The sequence below is a fragment of the Nyctereutes procyonoides genome, unplaced genomic scaffold (assembly GCF_905146905.1).
Source record: "Nyctereutes procyonoides isolate TBG_1078 unplaced genomic scaffold, NYPRO_anot_genome, whole genome shotgun sequence".
In the NCBI taxonomy this organism is placed as follows: Eukaryota; Metazoa; Chordata; class Mammalia; order Carnivora; family Canidae; genus Nyctereutes; species Nyctereutes procyonoides.
Genome location: NW_026575048.1, coordinates 7,911,316 through 7,927,288, shown reverse-complemented (window position 1 = coordinate 7,927,288; position 15,973 = coordinate 7,911,316). Strand labels below are relative to the sequence as shown.

The 15,973-nt window shown below is 35.9% G+C and overlaps 1 protein-coding gene and 1 non-coding gene across 5 annotated transcripts in view; both read left to right on the top strand.

The window, feature by feature from the left end:
• ROCK2 (Rho associated coiled-coil containing protein kinase 2) overlaps positions 1 to 15,973 on the top strand; it is a 144,120-nt gene that overhangs the window by 15,615 nt on the left and 112,532 nt on the right. The window lies entirely within an intron of this gene.
• Positions 12,426 to 12,530, top strand: LOC129511210 (U6 spliceosomal RNA). Its single transcript, XR_008664768.1, has one exon. It is a non-coding gene; the product is annotated as a U6 spliceosomal RNA (small nuclear RNA).

The window sequence follows — 15,973 nt, the reverse complement described above, 5'->3', positions numbered from 1 at the left end:
CCTGTGTCTCTGCCTCTCTCTCTCTCTCTCTCTGTGACTATCATAAAAAAAAAAATTAATTTTGTAATTTGGTTCCTGTGAGAGTGGGTAATTATTGGTATTTCAAATGGAATGTGTTACACTTGGCTTTTGGCTTATGCTTTAAGTACCCATCTGAATTATATCATACAGATACACATGTTACTTCTTGTTCATAGGTGGCACTGATACTGATTTGAGGGCTTAAATTATGAGCAGAGTTTTTAGAACTTAACCAAGACCATGCTCTTTTCAGATGTAAAAGTAGCTGCTATATATATACATTCTGTATCAAGATATTACCTTACTGTTTTGCTTTGTGTTTTCAGTGTGATTCTTTTAGAAGTCATACTAAAAGTATGCTTATTGAAATTGAAATTGTTGAGATTTAGTTTATATTATGTTTTTTGAAATTTCTAAAAAATATTTTATTTGTTTATTTGAGAGAGAGAGCACAGAGGGAGAGGGAGAAGCAGGCTCTGCTGAGCAGGAAGCATGATGTGGGGCCTGCCTGATCCCAGGACCCTGAGTTCATGACCTGAGTTGAAGGCAGATGCTTAACTGATTGAGCCACTTAGGCACCCCATATTTTTTGAGTTTTTATTAAAGATAACCACAAATGGGACTTTTGAGCAGAAAGGAAAATTTAGGAAATAATTGTTTCAGTACTGGAGATGCTTTAATTTATTAAGGATGAATTTTTAAAATTTCAGTTATAGTGATATTTATTCTTCTAAAAGGAAAGTGCACTAGGGGTGCCTGGGTGGCTCAGTTTGGTTAAGCATCCAGCTCTTGATTTTGGCTCAGGTCATGATCTCAGAGTAGTGATTGAGCCCCGTTTGGGGTTCCATGCTGGGTGTGGAGCCTGCTTAAGATTCTTTCTCTCAGTCTCCCTCTGCCCCTCCCCTGCTCCTCTAAAACAAACAAACAAAAAATAATAAAAGGAGAGTGCAACAGCCAAACTGTAGTGAAGTATGAGGCCTGCAAGAGCTAGTGAAATGTGTCTTTGTATATTGAAGCTCTTGCAAAAATATTTCGGGTATTAAATGTGTGAACCTTGGTATGATTTTGAAAAATGTTTCACTTTTTTGGGGTAACTTGTAGAGTTATAGTTTGTGGTACTTGGGCTTTTATATATTTACATATATATGGCATATTTTATTGTTACATAATGAATAAAGTTCAAGTTGAAGTTGAATGGTTAAAAATGATGTGCTGTGATTGAACAGTATGCCTGTGTTGAAAGAATCAAGATTTAAACATTTTTTTCCTGTATGAATCATTAGATTTCTCTAAGGGCTACTGACAGGTTATATAATCAGCATCTGTGGCATTAGTAAAGACTAAAAGGAAGATCTATCAGAATTATTATTTTCTTTCAGAGATGTATCAAAATTATTATTTTCTTTCAGAGAAGTTAGCTATCAAGTCAGTATTGGGGGAAGAATTAATGCAAAATTTAAACCTTATTGTAAAATTTAACCATATTGTTGCTATTCTGAATTTAGCAGAGTTTGTCTGGAGTTAACAGAATATTTGGAATTGCTTTTAAATATCTAAAAAATGAACTTTGAATTTTTTATTGACTTCTCAATGATTATATTTCTCAAAATCACTGAAATTAATGTGCAAATGAAATTATGATGAACTTTTTTTTGAACTTTATATGCATGGCATAATCTTAGTGTTTGACATGAAATGATTTTTTTGTCTTAACATTCTTTCAAAAAGTACTTAAGGAAGCTTTAATAAATGAATTGACAAAAATTTTCCTATTGGATTAAAATAAAAAGGAAATTTATAGATACAGATATATCTGGAAATTTAAAAACTTAATACCATTATAGTATATTTCTTGGCTCCTTATAGGTCGGTTATTTATTTATTTATTATTTATTTATTTATATTATTTATTGATTTATTTGAGAGAGAAAGCCAGCATGTGAGTGAGGGGGGTGGTGGGTAGAGGGAGAGAAACTCAAGCAGACTCCATGCTGTGCAGGGAACCTGATGTGGGTATCCATCCCAACACCCTGAGATCATGACCGGAGTCAAAATCAAGAGTCAGTCACGCATTTAACCAACTGAGCACCTGGGCGCCCCATATAGGTCATTTTAAGTTACAGGTTTTCTGATCTGTATCTGCTAAATCCAGTAGTTAAGACAGTGGTTTAAAAATCTTGTTATATATAGGGTGGCCCGGGTGGCTCAGTGGTTTAGCGCTGCCTTCAGCCCAGGGCGTGATCCTGGAGACCCAGGATCGAGTCCCATGTCAGGCTCCCTGCATGGAGCCTGCTTCTCCCTTGGCCTGTGTCTCTGTCTCTGTCTCTCTGTCAATCATGAATGAATAAATAAATATTAAAAAAAAATCTTGTTATATATAGCACTCAACTACAGATCTTTAGAAATACTGATGCCTGGCTTTCTCCCCCTGGACTTTCAAATGTAATAGGTATCTGGTGTGGGCTGGAGATCAGGAGTTTTAAAAGTTCCAAAGGTGGTTCTCAAGTGCAGAAAAGCGTGGGAACTACTGAGCTGAGAGGTGCAATATTGTAATTTAAGGATTGGTAGAGAGGGCATTGGGTTGAAAAATGTATCTGAGGAAAGGAGAATACTTACTGTTTTTTTCTTTCTTTATTTTTTGTGGCTCACCGAGGCTTGGATGAAGCCAGAAAGTCAGAATTCTCTGTTGGAAGCTAGAATCACACCCAGGATACTTGGTGGAAATGGTGTGAGATCCTCTGATTTAGATGGTCTGTAGTGGGGGCAGGGATTTGCATTTAAACAAGAATCTCAGGTGATTCTGGTTCGTTAGCAGTGCAGATCACCAAGGCTTGAGAAATATGTATGTGTTGCTTCTTGTACTAACAAAACCAAAACCAAATAGTCAAGATCTCCTTGGCCCACAGAATTATATATGTGGAAAAGGCTGGCGAATGGAGAAGTGCCAGATTTTCTAAAATATCAAGGGTAATCATATTTTCTGTCTTTTTTTAAAGCTCCATAGGAATCAGACGAAGGTTTTTCTTTTTCTTACTTTAGAAGGAAATTTATTTTGCTTTGCTCAGCTTTTCTGAAGGGAGAATCAGACAAGATAGACCAAAAAGAAGTGTAAAACAATTTTTATTGTGATAAAATATACAGAATATACAATTACTATATAGTGATGTCATTATGTCTTAACCCTTTCTTGAGAAGTATAATCTACAGACACTATATTGGCCTGGAAAATACATAATTTTGGTGTTTCACATTTAATAAATCGCGACAGAGAAATAATGGCAGCCTGTTTTATCACTGACAGTTGATTTGATTCATTTTTTTAAAAGATTTTATTTATTCATGATAGTCACAGAGAGAGAGACAGAGACACAGACAGAGGGAGAAGCAGGCTCCATGCAGAGAGCCCGACGTGGGATTCGATCCCAGGTCTCCAGGATCATGCCCTGGGTCAAAGGCAGGCGCCAAACCGCTGTGCCACCCAGGGATCCCAGTTGATTTGATTCAGAAAGAAAAATTTCACTAGAAATATATGGTCCTTTAAAGCATAGCACCTAAAGCAGCATGGTGTGTGTATGTGTGTATGTATATATATGTATATATATATATATATCTATATATATATCTATCTGTGAATATGCCTGTGTTTAAAAAATAAAATTACTCAAAAATGATTCTGTGGCCTTTTTAAAAACAACCAAAAAATAAAATGTAAAATATATAAAAGCTTTATATTAAACTATTTTGAAATTTTATTTTCAGAGCAGGCTTCATGTTGATTATATTATATAACAGTTATCTTATTAGTATGTTACTATTTAGATTTTCTTAAATGCACATTCCTTGCAATTATGTCTCTTTACATCATTGGAAATTAGAGAAAACCAGACAGTTTATACACAGTGGATAAATTGTGCCTATTTTTCACTTCCTTGTGTATTTGTATAGACTTCCTTTTGTGTGGCCATTTTAATTTTGGTAGTTAAGAGGTATGTAGTATATTAGAATTTTGAAAAAGTTTTCATTTATTGATTCTTGGATTAATAGTTATAGCTATTAGAGGAATAGCAGTTGTGAGTTTTGTTTTGTCTTTTTTTGATATTTGAGTCGTTAGCAGCTCACTTTTTGTACATTTTATGTTGTGTGTGTGTTTTTAAGATTTTATTTATTCACTCATGAAACCGAGATTGAGAGAGAGAGAGAGAGAGGCAGGCAAAGGGAGAAGCAGGCTCCTCATGGAGCAGGAGCCTGATGCAGCGGTTTTGATCCCAGGATACCTGAGCCCGAAGGCTGGTGCGTAGCACCCAGGCTCCCTATCTTGTGGTTAATAAAATTGGACACATTTGTGGCCAAGGCAATATTAATTAATATTTTTGAGATTATAGAGTGACACATGGTATCTTTAAAACCCTAAAAATTTGTGACAGTTTATCATTTAAAATGTATCCATTCTTCCAAAGTTGTCAAATAGATGACTAAAATGTGAAACAAATCCCAAACTGGGTAGTCCTTCTTTCACTGACTAATATACTTTTGCAGTTATCTTTGGAAGTTTGTTACATCTGATTTATTAACACTTCATTGGAAGTGTTTTTTTCAATTATTTCTTAAAAAATTTTTTTAAGGATTTTCTTTGAGAGAGAAAACACAAGTGGTGGAGGGTGGGGGGTGGAGGGGGTTGGGGGTGAGCAGAGGGAGAAGCAGATGCCCTGCGGAGCTCAATCCCAGGGCCCTGAGATTATGACTTGAGCTGAAGGCAGATGCTTAACTGACTGAGCCCAGGTGCCCTGTTTTTTCATTTTAGAAATATTTTACAATTGGGCAGCCCAGGTGGCCCAGCGGTTTAGTGCCACCTTAAGCCTGCGGTGTGATCCTGGAGACCCGGAATCGAGTCCCACATCAGGCTCCCTACATGGAGCTTGCTTCTCCCTCTGCCTGTATCTCTGCCTCTCTCTCTCTCTCTCTCTCTCTCTCTCTCTCTCTCTATCTCTCTCTGCGTGTCATGAATAAATAAATAAAATCTTAAAAAAAATATTTTACAATCTAGTCATTTGAATCCCTACTCCATAATACCTCGGCATTGCACAGGATGTTCCAACATTCTAAATATTTAACAAAATGCAATTTAATTTGAGACTTCATGATTTGTTATGTCCATGCTAAAACAGCTCTGAGGCATTATTTCTGATTATAGCTGTGGAATATATATAATTCAAGATTGTAACATTTAAAATTGAGTATGAATATGTTCTAATGTTATATTCTCACTAAAGAATTTAGTCATAAAAGTAAGATGTTATATTGTAAAAGAATGCAAAAATTCACCTAAAGGATTTTGCTGGTAGTTCTGAGAGTTTCTGGGGAAAAAAAATTGTAAAAGGATGTATTTTTGTAAAATTAAAAATTTTGAAGGCATTCCTGAAGACAGATTTGTTTTCCATATTTAGAACATTCCCAGAATAGGAGAACAACGGATGATACAAATAAAACTAAATTTGGAACTAATAAAAGGAAACTAGTAAAAATTGGCTTATGAAATTTCCTTCAGAGTGAAGTCATAAAGTAAAACACTGAATACATTCTTAAGTTAATTACTCAGTTTTTGGGAAGAGTTGGAAAGATAACTTATATGATGGTATCTGTCTACTTCAAGGAGATGTGAAGATTCAATCCAGTGGGAAACTAATGCTATGTATTGTTCTATAAAGAACTTAATTAAGCTTGTTTATAAACAGTTGAAGAACTATTTGTAAAGTAATCTCAGTTATATATAAATGTCTTCAAAAAGGTATGTACATACAGAATCTGTCTTCTGGTGTTAGCCTGTTTCCCAAAAATGGTAGCCCATTATTTGGCACATATTAGGTGCACTAAAGTACTAAATCACTGAATAAAAAATTAGTTGGCATATTTATCTTTTAATTCACTGAGGATAATTAGGTTCTTTGGGTGAATACTTGTTTATATTCATTTTTGGACTTGTTTTGTTATATTCCTGGTGTCAGTTTTTCCCAGGTAAGTTTTATTCTTTTAGAGTTGGTATGATAGTGACCTATGAAAACAGAGTCTGGTGTTCTTATGTGATGTTAAATTTCAGAAATCCTGATATATAAATAGTAGGAAAAGTCATGACAAAATTTTTAAGCCCTTGCATTATTCACTTGCAAAAATGTTAATCATGCTTTATATAAGGTTTCAAGGAGCAGTTGGGTTTTACCAGCAGTTTTTATCTATGACTTGAATTTAGCAACTTTTGGCCTTGTTGTAGTAATAAAAGTGGGCTGAGGAACAACTCGGATGAATGGTTTGGAAGATATAAATTGCAGATATTATCCTGTATTACCTCTGATACAGATTCTGGTCCTTAGGCATACCAGGATCTGGCTGACAGAGTAGGCTAACATAAGTCTGTTGTCAACTCTTTAACAGCCTCATGGAATAATAATTTGCATTTCTATAGGCAGAAAAAACTGAATTAGTATCCAGGCATAATTAAAATGAATGTGAGGAGAAGCCTGTATGGTGGTAACCACTGTTATGGTGATACATTATATACTTTCCCTGTTGTGGCACTTATGAATTAGGAGATGAATTTTATCTACTTTTATTTATGTATCAGTGGTTTTTCTTAAAGTAGAGAGACTTCAGCATAGACTTTTCTATCTTGTGGTTGGACTCTTGTACTCAGGTACCTATCCCTCACTCTCCCATTAGGAGTAAAGGGAAGGGGTTTTTGAAAGTCCAATAGCAAGGAAAAGTCTTCTTTTATTATTTTTTTTTAAGTAATCTCTGTACGCATTGTGGGGTTTGATCTCACAGCCCTGAGAGCAAAAGTTATATGCTCCACTGATGGAGCTAGCCAGGAGCACTAGCTGGAAAGTTTTGAGGGATTTATAGCTCACAGATGATGGGCTTTGGGGAAATACACTTATCTTCAGATGTGAAAAGGAAGAGAGTGAGCAGGACCAGGGATAGAGGCAGTCATCCTTTCACTGTTAACTGAATAAATAAACCACATTCTTTTATTTATGCTTTCTACCTCTGTCTCTAAGGGGAGACATTCCCTGCTTTGTCTACTTAAAGAGCAAACAAAACAAACTTCATTTTGAAAATTACAAAAGTAATACATGCATATTTAAAAAATTAAAAATTAGGGCAGCCTGGGTGGCTCAGCGGTTTAGTGCCGCCTTTCGCCTAGGGCGTGTTCCTGGAGACCAGGGATGGAGTCCCACGTCGGGCTCCCTGCATGGAGCCTGCTTCTCCCTCTGCCTGTGTCTCTGCCTCTCTCTGTCTCTCTCTGTGTCTCTCATGAATAAATAAAAATCTTAAAAAAAATTACAGAAATGAATATAAAATATCAGTTCTCTCTTAGCCCTTTCTCCTTGATCTCAGTCTTTTGAAACAACCACTTTACAACATATCAGTGTATCACATTCCTTGTATTCATAACAATATATACATGTAACAGTGGTGTATCGTTTTCTTTTTTTCCTTGCATATGAAAAGAACGAATACTTAGGTTTTTTTGGTAACCCAAATGCATCTGTATCATATCTATCATTTTGTATTTGCTTTATTTATTTATTTGGAGGCCATCCAGTCAGAACTTATAATTCATCTAGTTCTTTTAGGGAGTATTCCATTATCTGAATTTGCCATGATTATTTTACTATTTCAGCATTGATAGATATTTAGGTTGTTTTCTTCTGTAATAAACATTGCTAGAGTGCACATCACTAAATATTTTTGTGCATATATGTGAATATTTCTGTAGATTTCTAGATGGGATGGTTAAAGCATGTACACATTTATTTATTTATATTTTGTTGCATGTACACATTTAAAATTCCAAAATAATCCCAATGTAATGAGAATACACATATTCCCATATCTTTGCTAGGTAAATATCAGCCCTTTACATTATTTGCCAACCTCAGAGGTGAAAAACACCCAGTGTCTCCTTTTATTTTTTATGTGCATTTCAGTATTTGATTACTAATAAGATTGCTTGTTGTTAGTCATAGTTTTAATTCTTTTTTAGGATCCACTTCAAATTTATTTTCTTTGTGAGGTCTTCTCTAATTCTTACTCATCCCTTTCCTTAACTCCAGGCAATGACCCACTTCTCTGCTCTCACAGTACTCTCTGTCGTAAATGATTAGAATCATGTGTTATGATTATTTACTTATTATATACTAGACCAGGAGTTCCCTATGGTTGTGACCATGTAGTAGTCATTTTTCTAGGTTTCGTATCATGATTTATTGGAAATTTGAGAACTAAAACCTAGTTTTTATGGTAACGAGGCATAAATGCTTTAAAGATAATTTCTTTTATCCTTTTAGTTCTATTGAGATATAATTGATGTATAGCACTGTGCAAGTTTAAGGTATACACCGCAATGACTGGAATTAAGCATATTGCAAAATAATTGCCACAATAAGTTTAACATTCATCGCCTCATTTTGCTATGTAGTATTCTTTATGTCTGCCCAGTGTCTGGCACAGATCTAATAGCATTTAGTGTTTGATTAGGAAGTTTTATAAAATGGTTAGTCTGTTTTCCAATTGAGAGTCTATATGTAAGGTTTGCTGCCGCCTTTTGGAGGAGGGGAAGGGTTGGCTCCTAGTGGTAGTTCTAGTACACGCCTTTATTTTACAAATGAAGAATTAAGTCTAAAGGAGGAACATCTTACTTGGTTAATGAGATATTTTTATTCTTTAATAAAAGGTGTTGTGAAACATAACACAGCTCGAAATGGGGTTATTTATGGTCAAGGATGAATATTGATTTCTAAGATAGATGGTGACCTTTTCTCAGTTCTTACAGACCAAGCTTAATCAATGAGGCTTTTGCCTAATAGTCTTAGCATGTAGCCTTAAACCAATACAAATTATCCCACTTCATTTGGCTCCTTCCTAAGAGTTATGATTCGTATGATACACTAGACATAGACTTTTCTAGCTGCAGGTACTGGCTGACTCCTGAGAGACCTGGTGTCTTGTCTTTTAGAGAACTCTTGAAACCTGTCCTCTTAGCCATCTTTCCATGAAGTGATCCCACCAAACCTTATCACATTATCCTTTCCCGCCCAAGATACAAGTCATTATACACATCTCTTCTCATCTTTGTTCCCTCACCTACTCCCCTCCTTTTCAAACATGTTACCTTTGTTCTAAGGCTAAATATAATTACATCTTTAAATTCTTTACCGAATGTTACTTTTATCTTTGTTAAGTAACACCACTGATCTTCTTCCTAAGGGAAATCCCTTCCCTCTCTAGTGGAACTTTACCTTCCTTTATTCTCTACAGATTCCAGTTGTAGGAAAGTGGTTTCCTGCTTTCTTTGCCCTACTGTGCCTGTAAAACCTTCCTCTTAAAATTCCCCTTGCTGAGTCTCAGTCTCACGAAGTTGGTGTGTACATCTCTGCTTGCTCTTTGAAGACATGGACTTCTTACTCACAGACTTCCTTTCTGTGTGAGGTTGTGCCATCATTCTAGGTGAATTTAGTGTTTATGTGAACAGAGTACCCGGGACCCTGGCTGAGTGAGTTACCTCATTCTAGTGGAGATCTTCACCTAACTCATTTACTTATACTCGTGAAATTACTCTGGACCTCACCATTACCTGAAATCAGCTTTACCTTTGAGATCATTAATTTAAATATCTTGCTCCTGAGCTCTTAACCTTTTATTGATGCTTTTGAGATCTGCAATTCTTGACTCCTCTCTCCACCAAATGCTTTTTTTATAAGCAGGCAAGAATCCATTGTCTGTCACTTGAGACCTCTTGCTAGAATTCTGTTGCCTTGCCCTGTTAAATTTCTGGCATATGCATTTGCATTTAGGTTTTGTATCAGTTTGTCTTTCTGGCTATACAAAAGATGTTCATTGAGCACTGATGGAGGGAAAAAAAGTTACTACCCAGATTAAAAAAAAAAAAAATCAACTACCCAGATTAGTGATACTGTGAATTCATGGTTTCTATTTCTTTTAAGAGTAGTCCGGATGGCAAGCAATTCTCTCATTCTCCTTAGGGTCCGTTTTAAACGTTCTTTTCTGTCTTTGAGCAAAGTATGCTCCACAGATGGTCTTCTCACTTCACGAGAAAATAGAAGCCATCAAAAGGATATCCCTTAAATTTCCTGTTACTTGACTCACTAGTTTATCTCTTCCGTACCATTTGTTCTTAGTTTTCCTTCTGTTTCAGTGGATGAGGTGTCCATCATTCTGTCTCAGGCTGATTCTCCAACTGTGCTTTGGAATTCATTCTTTCCTTATGTTGATTAATTCTATTTGTCTTTCATCTTTCTCTTAATTTGGATTCTTTTTCATTTGGCTAAACTTGTCCAAATGTTTCACCTCAAACAAATGACCAAATGACCCCTAGAAAGAAATCTCAATTCTTTCTACCTTTTTGTCCCTCCCCTCACCAGCAAAACAAACTGTGGTGTCTCATTTTCTGTTCATTCCTCATTGCACTATAATCTCTCTCCCAACCTCTCCCATCACTAACACTGCTCATTTCAAGATCATTCTGATTTCTTTGCTGCTAAAACTATCATTCTATCAAATATTCAGAAGTACTTGACACTTCTCAAATTGCTGTCTTCTCTTGGCTTCTATGACCATACTCAGCATCTCTCGCTGTTTGTCTCAGGTTCCTTTGCTTTCTCTTTCGCTGCTAAGTGTGAATTTTGGTTATTCATTCTTACTTTTTTATTCATTTGTTGCCTTCTTAAGTTTGTATCTGTTTCTAGGACTTTATCATTTGTCGTTGATTTCCATTTTTTAAAAAAGATTTATTTATTCATGAGACAGAGGTGGGGGGGGGGCGGGGAGAAGCAGGCTCCTGCTGCATCAGGGAGCCTGATGCAAGGCTGGATCTCAGCACCCTGGGATCAAGCTCTGAGCCAAAGGCAGCCGCCCAACCGCTAAGCCACCCAGGCGTCCCTCCATTTTTCCATTTGAAAGCTTGCCTCTAAGCCTTAGGCATCTCCACTCAGAGATAGCACAGATACTTTAAGATCAGCGTATCTACAACAATATTATTTTCCCCCTTCTGCTTTCATATCTCCTTCATTTCCTGTGATAAGTGATTCCACTACCTATCTGGCTTGGATCGAGCCAGAAATCTGGCTATTTGGATATCGGTCATCCTTGACTTCACTTTCAATATCACTAGATCCTGTCAGTGTTGCATATAATTTTTTTCTTTCCCATCTGACTGCTACTTTCCCATTTCAAGTGACCATATTTTTCTTAGTTTATTACAGGATTCTTTTCTTTGATGTTGTTTTCCTAGCCTTCTCTACTCCAACCAAACTACGTATTATAAGATGTAGATCTAACCCTATTATTCCCAAACTTAAAGTACTTAAATGGACTAATTTCTTATTTATTCAGGGAAAATTTCAAAGTGCTAATTTTTTTTTAAAGATTTTATTTCTTTGAGAGAGCCAGAGGGAGAGAGCACAAGCCATGGGGAAGGGCAGAGGGGAGGGAGCCCTATATGGGGCTCCATCCCAGGACCCCGAGATCATGATCTGAGTCAAAGGCAGATTCTTAACCGAGTCACTCAGGTATCCCAAAATGCTATGTAATTTCTTACAAGATTGTTAATGGTGTGATTTCTGATTTTTCCAACTCTTATCTTTTGTAACTTCTCTTCTTCCTCCCAAATTCTACCCATGTTTAAGTAACTTCATTTGAAGCTACTTTCTTCCCATTTCCAGGCTTTTTTTTTTTTTTTAACATGTAAGTCTCTCTGCCTTGAATGAAAATGCTAATTCCCCAAGTGTTACTACTATGCAGTATGTGGAAATACTTCTTTTTTTTTTTTTTTTAAAGATTTTATTTATTTATTCATGACAGACACAGAGAGAGGGAGAGACACAGGCAGAGGGAGAAGCAGGCTCCATCCATGCAGGGAGCCTGACATGTGACTTGATCCCGGGTCTCCAGGATCCAGCCCTGGGGCTGAAGGCGGCACTAAACCACTGAGCCACCCGGGTTGCCCTGTGGAAATACTTCTGCCTCATTGTACTTAGTTTGGTTTGAATTCAGACGTTAGATGGAGAAGACAAATATATACTCACGATGATATTTTTTTAGAAACTGGTTTAATTACTTATTTAATTAGAATAGATCGATGTTTATAGAATTCATAAGAGGATTTCCTTAGAAATTTCTGTTGTGAGAAGTGTGTATAAAATATGGCTAATGGAAAATGGTAATATAAATGCTATATAAGAAACTTCCTTTAAACTAGAAGATATTTTAAATTCTTTGAAACTCATAATGATAAGTACTTAGCATATTGAATACAGTGTTTTTTATGATACATCATTAAGGTTATTGTCAATAGCAATAATAGTAATATGGTTAGCAAGACATAGTCTCATGCTTGCTTTGGCAACACATATACTACAATTGGAACAATACGGAAATGATTAGCATGGCCCCTGCTCAAGGATGACATGCAAATTCGTAAAGTGCCTCATTTTTATCACAATATTGTATACCTGAAACTAACATAACACTGTATGTTAATTGTACTGGAATTAAAAAAAGAAAACACGTAGTAGTTCCTACTGCGTGTCAAGCACTGTTCTGAAGTGCTTTATTAATTTGTTAGGTTTCTTTTTCATTTTCTAGTCACATCAAAATGACATGTTCTTTAAAAATATTCTCTTTAGTAGAAACTTAGTTTCAAACATTTAAAAAAATATAATCCCTTCTAAGTAGAATAGTTAGTTGTTTTTGCAAACATAATGAAAAATGTGTTACCTGTCTATGTTAAAGTCATGTTAAAGTAAAAAAGCCAAGTAGCCTGTATCTGTCAGTATAATCTAACAAATTCAGTAAAAATTTTATTCTGTATTGAAAAGACTTAATATCTTAGCAGTTTTGTGTGTTGTCTCGTTTGATGTAATGATCTGTGAACTACATGGGGCAGATATTCTTTTTAGTTTCCTGAATGAGGACACACTGAAATTTGGAGAGGTTAAATAATTTGCTCAATGAAAAGTAGCCAGTAAATGGCAGAACTATAAAAGGATCTGTGCCTTTAGAGTTCTAAAGTATTCTTTTCTCATTTTTTTTAAGTGGGCTCTACACCCAGCATGGAGCCCAACATGAGCTTGAACTTATAGCCTTGAGATCAAGACCTGAGCTGGATCAAGAGTCAGATGCTTGACTGATGGAGCCACCCAGGCACCCCCTTTTCTCATTATTATGCTTCTTTTCTTTTTTTTTTTTTTTTAAGATTTTATTCATGAGACACACACACACACACAGAGGCAGAGACACAGGCAGAGGGAGAAACCGGCTCCATGCAGGGAGCCTGACATGGGATTTGATCCTGGGTCTCCAGGATCACACCCCGGACTGAAGGTGGCACTAAACTGCTGAGCCACCCGGGCTGCCCTATTATGCTTCTTTTCTAAAGCAAAAACTTGAAGCTCTGTATAAGAAGTTGGTAGCCATTATTTTTGGACAAGCCGGATAGATATTTTAGAAAAGTAATTAATAAAAATGTTCTACATTAAAAGGATTTCAGATTTTAGAATATCTTTTAAATCAGTGATTTTTCAACTTATTCTCCCTCAAATTTTCTTAGATTCAGGTTGAGCTTCTCTAAAACTGATCTTTTTTAATTAATTTTTTTAATGTCTCTGAATGGAGAGAATAATTAACTAGATGATCTACCCTTCCTGGAGGTCTACATTATGATGGATAATTCAAGAACAGTTCATTATCTAATGATCACTTTCTATTTGGAAGTCTCTCAAGGGCTTGTGTGGAACATTTGAATATGGATATGTGTGAAATTCTGCAAATCAATGCATTTTTTGATGAGGAATCTGCAGTCTTAATCCTAGACTTTCATGAGTCTAATTTCCCTTCTTACTGGCATGTCCCCCCCCCCCCCACATTATCTCCCAAATTTTTGAAAAGGATTACTCTAAAGAGAGCTGTTATTCTTCTTCTCAGACTGCTTTCAGACTGCAGGATATCTAAGTGGTGCATTTAAATTGTGATATCATTGGGGTGCCTGGGTGGCTCAGTGAGTTAAGCATCTGCCTTCCATTGGGCCCCACATCGGGTTCCCTGCTCAGCAAGGAGCCTGCTTCTCTCTCTCCCTCTGCCCCGCCCCCAGGTTCTTGCTTATGCTCTTGCTCTCAGACTCAAATAAACAGAGGAAAGAGAAAAAGAACCCCACAATTGTTGGTATCCCATGATGAGAAAACTGTCACTTTTTTTTTTTTTACTTTTTACCACATATAACATTTGAGACATAATCTAGGTGCTTGTAAGAAGTTATAGAAGGTAAAGCTTATTGTCAAGGGGAAAATTATATGAAGAGCAATAAATACAGTAATATAAAAGAGTGCCTTACTTGCTATTTTTAGAAATTGTTATTTTTGGAAATAGTAGAAAAGTGCTCTGAAGGATGAGGGACTTGATTTACATGTTGGAAGATGCTAATTATGACAGTGACAACACTGATGACGTAAGAATAGCAGCAAACATACTTATTGTCTCTTGTGGTTGTACATAAATTAATTTGCCCCTCCAAAGGCCCTTTGAAGTAGCTACTGTTACTTTCTTGATCTTATTGTTGAAGAAACTGGGATTCTGCCTTTATGTGTCCACATTCTCTAGGTAGGCTGCACTGCATCCTGTACGGCAGGATGGCAGTAGGTGGTGGAGATTAGGGAGGGTAGCCTTCTTTTGCCTTCTTGGTAGTGTGGAACCTGTGTAGGCTTTTGGAATGGCCTATTTCATTATATCTCTGAATGAAAAATAAGCTCTTACCCAGGGCACAGATAAAATGTATTTTCAGTAAGGAAAATTAAAAAACCCACGTAACAGATTTTTTATTGATTAAAAAAAGAAAATACCTGTTTTAACCTTTTTGAGTAGAATTTTTTTTTAACCTGTGTCATTTTCATCATATTGTTTTAGGACATTTAATTAAAACTGTCTAATGAGAAGAATGTATAACTATTTTGCATTTAACAATTTTTAGTTAAATCAAAGACCCAGTCATAGCCTTGTATATGCATGTGTGTGTAAAATTTTATAGTACCACCAAAAAAACTCTATATAGATGATTAAAAAGTATCAGTGGTGTGTGTTATAGAGGTATTGTTGCAGAAAAACCAGCATATAATGAAATATTTAACATTGGAATATAAACATGGACTTGTTTCATTGTATATGGAATCTTGAAAAGTATCATGCTCTATTATCAAAACATGTAAACCGTTTTAGTTGGGAAACTCCTCCCCCTATATTTATTTTGAACATTTCTTTTGATAACACTTCTTCCTTCATAAAAGTAATAACTATTTAACAAAGGCAATATAAAGACAATATAACGAGGTGTTTAAGGACTTGGGGATCTGGAGTTATATTTGGGTTTATTTTCTTGTCCTTACTGTGTCATCTGATGAGTTGCTTAACTTTTAACCTATCAGTAAAATGGAGGATAATAATAGTATTTCCTTTATAAAGTTGGTAAGTTTAAATGACTTAATCTAAACCACATAGTGACAGGCATATTGTAAGCCTTCAGCAAATGCCAGGTTTGTTTATTTTTTATTTTGTTTTGTTTTTGTGTTTGTTTATTGTGGCAAAAAAAAAAAACACATGACATAAGATTTACCATCTTAACTATTTCTGAGTACAGTTTAGTAGTGTTAAGCACATTCATATTGTTTTACAACCAAGATCCAGAACTCTTTTCATGCTGTGAAACTCTAAACTCCATACCCAGTATAGGGCAACTGGCTACTCAGTCAGTGGAATATGGGACTCTGGTCTCAGGGTTGTGAGTTTGAGCCCCACATTGGGCATAGAGATTACTTAAAGTCTTAAAAAACAAATAAAAATAAAACTCCATACCCATTAAAGAACAACTCTTCATTCCTCCTCCCCCAGACAG